This window comes from Malus sylvestris, chromosome 15 (assembly GCF_916048215.2).
Source record: "Malus sylvestris chromosome 15, drMalSylv7.2, whole genome shotgun sequence".
Classification (NCBI taxonomy): Eukaryota; Viridiplantae; Streptophyta; class Magnoliopsida; order Rosales; family Rosaceae; genus Malus; species Malus sylvestris.
In genome coordinates this window covers 6,691,428-6,695,328 of record NC_062274.1, presented here as the reverse complement: position 1 = coordinate 6,695,328, position 3,901 = coordinate 6,691,428, and positions in this window count along the sequence as shown.

Genomic DNA, 3,901 nt, shown 5'->3' with positions numbered 1-3,901 from the left:
TTCTTAGACCATCTCCAACCCTTGGGCTAAAAGCCAAATTTTTTAGCCCGGAAAATTTGGTTTTTAGCCCAGAAACATCTTTTCTGCTCCAACCCTTCTGCCCCTAAAATTTTAGCCCGGAATTATTAAAGAATGAACTTAGGCTAATTTTTTTCTTAAATCAATTTAAAAAAATAAAAAAATAAAAATGTAGATTATTGTAAATTAATTTTATGAACATTTTAATCTAAAAAAATTTAAATTCCGATAAACATTTGACATTTAGCCCGGGGGGAAAGCTGGGGGGTATTTGGCCCAGAAATAACATTTGGCATTTAGCCTAAAATTTTAACATGGGTTGGAGAGTTTTTGGGAGGGGGGGGTAATTTGACTTTTAACCCAGGTTTAGAGATGGTCTTAAGAGCAAAGCATTTCAGTTGCAATGGCATACACGAAAATGCCATCTCTCTCTTTCTGCGTCCTTACCTCTCAGAGCGGCGGCTTACAACTATATATAGGGGTGGATATGGAGACACATTTTGACACACATTCTAACACCTATTTTGAAGGGCTTACTTTGCAATGTTTCTTAAGTATTCGAACCATCTATATTTTAACACATCATTCATAGATCATCCTTACAAAAAATTAAACAAAAGCAAAACTATTAAAACATTTAGTTGTAATTAATGAAGAAAATTGACGAATACGGTTCAACAAAGAAATGCCAAATGTTAAATTTTAATGCGTTGAGTACGGGGACGTTGATGTTAACGAATACAGTTCACAATAAATGTTGAACTACACTTGGTTTCACACAAAAAATAAACAAGCGGGAACGTTGCCGTTAGATACTTTCCTACAAAGCTTGAACTGCACAAGAGTCCCCAAGTCCTCGGCAGTTCCAACTCAACGCATTCATTGTGAACCTTATTCGTTAAATTTTAATAGTAAACAACGTTAAATTTACATGATGTGCTATGGCAGAGAGCCTCAAGACAAATGCTACAAGCTCAATATGATTTTACGGTGCTTAGCATTTCTCAAAAGAATTTCAGTTTATAAGAAATTTGTGTTTGTTTCAATTATACTCATTAATTTTTCGAAAGGAAAAAACACGTTTACGTGTTAATTTTTTGGCTAAGTAATTACATTATAAGCTTGTTTGATAGTGCTTTTACGGTTGTTAAGATTATTGTTAAATAATTAAGAATAAGGGTAATTTTGGTTCCAGTCAACTCAAATATTAGATTTAAAGTCCTTTAATTACCTCAGAATTTTAGTATTATTATATTTTTATTCATCTTTTTTATATATTAAATTAAAAATTGTAATTTAAAATATTGATTGCAGTTCAACAAAAATTTATATAACTCAAAATCCTAGTAATTATGAGATTCAATCAATCAAATCTTAAAAAAAAATTAAGAATTTCAAAATTTATGCGATCCTATATTTACATATCTTGCGGATTATGAGACTTAAAAATAAAAAAATAAAAAACAATTTCTACAATAAAAATTCGTGCACACTGCCCATATTTTTGTGAATTTTATTGAGTAGTGTGAAGTGAAATAATGTACCCCATAACTTCAGACATACAAAAGCAATGTACCCATGAACTTGACCAAAAAAATGTATGCATCTATAACACATAAATATCATATGGGTACATACTGAATTTACAAGCAAATTATAGCTGACATTGTATTCCAAAATTAAAATATATATATAAGAGAAAACTCATGGGTACATTTAAAAACTCAAAGAAAAGAATGTACATTATACCACATCGTTTTATAGACATGCATATGTGGTTACATAAAATGCAGCAACCAAAAACCATTTTGCATAATGTTCTCCAAAAACTTTGTATCCATATAAATATATAAAACGAATTTGAACCAACCAAAACATATTGTAGCAATAGATATATTTATTAGAACGAAATAACATATAGATTAAAATTGTATCCATGAAATATATGTAGCCAACCATACATTAGATAATCAAGACTAATATATAACAATAAAAGGAAAAGAAAAATAAAAAGAAAAAAAGAAGTTGACTGCAGAATGGTGTAGGCGTACTGCTGCTACAGTTCACACATGGTCGGCTCACTCTCAGTATCTACATGTTTGCATCAACCAAATTCCTTGACAAAACGATGTCTGCATTGCCTTGCATATGCCGCACAAATCTCACAAGCTAATTTGTAATTTAATCACAATAGATTTCCTCAACATATATTACATTGGATCAATTTAGGAATGAAGAAAATTAGGTTTGGGGTGTTGTAGATTCCGGATGTGCATAAGGAAAGAATAAGAATGAGGGAGTTCGAATGGATTTTCATTGTTTTAAACTTACACATTTTGTTTATTTTGCCTTAAATGTAGGAATGGATGAGATTTCAATTATGATGACATGTAATCTTTTAAATACTAAAATGATGACATGGAATAAGTCGAATGACTTTGATCTCAAATATAAAAATATACAATATGAAAATTAGGGATGGGAACCTATTTTTCCTAAGAATAATGTTAGCGAGATCACCTTTTTCAAACCATATCTTTAAATCATCCGATGTGGCAAGTGACATGTACATGTCAAGTCATTTAATACAATCAGATAAATTTATTAATTAACGTAACATGTACACATCATTTATTACGTTAGATGGTCACCATTGTGGTTTAAGAGTGCTGTCTCCCTAGCATTTTTTTTTTTAATGAGAGAGAAATTTAAGCATTAATCTATTCATTTTTCTAAAGAAAATGAGTGGTGTCAAATACGACACATTATTTTTAGACAATTATGTCAGAATATAATAAACTTGTGAGCCAAGACGAAGGCAACACCAGCTTAATCGACCGACAATCGTAATCAGTTTCAAAAGCATAATAATCTATGGATAAGTATAAAGAAAGAAAAATACGTAGCATCGGTTATTGGATATTAATCTCTAACTTAGCATTGGCTTAATTAATTGTTCAAATCAAAAGATGATGATTCATTTGAGCTTAAAAGCATCTTTTCTTATCTAATGCGTTTGGATTAGTGGTTAAAAGCTATGGAATATGCTGGAGAAATAAGCCAAATGGCTGACAACGGCGGGCTTATTTTACACAACAATTATAAGGATGATGAAGCTCGTATGTAATCCTCAGCAAGTCAAACGGGGACATTTTGAAAAGTAGACAAGTCAAAACTTTCGGGCTTTAGGGAAGCACATCGACATTTTTCATAAAAATGTACGTCTTCAAAAAAAATATTTGAAGTGCTTCTGATTATCTCAAAAGCACTTCTAAACAATCTAGCACTTCTAAATAATCTTCTCTTATTTTTTTAGAGTTTTATAAATTAAATTACTTGAGGGGAACTCGAGTACACTCGAGCGTACGCATTTCTTGAGAGGCTTCTAGTGGATATATTGTAAATTTCTAAATCTTGAAAAAGAGAAGGCTATTCTCAACAGCCATATTTTATAAGGGAATTTTAACGAAAAGCTCCCGGTACCGTTCATTTTAACGAAAAACCACATTTTAACACTAAATGAATGAATTTGATACACCTTCTTTGAGTACCCCTTTTGTGTTGTTTAGCCAACTCGGCCAAGGACAAGCTCAGATTCCGAGACCCATTTGCTTGACTATACGAGGGAATCTCCATCGCAATACAATTGTTGACATATTTACCTAGGAATCAATAAACTTATGAGAGGAAAATGAAAGAATGAATGGGTCTATCACGAATATAATTTATATGATTCTTTGTTTGCAAGTATTAGATTACAAATTTTTAATAAGATTTCATGTGTTAGTAAACACGAACGAAGTTAGGAAACAAAATAATTGAAATATATACTCGTGCTTTAGCAAATGCATGAATGTCAAGAATCATAATTAAACCATAAGGA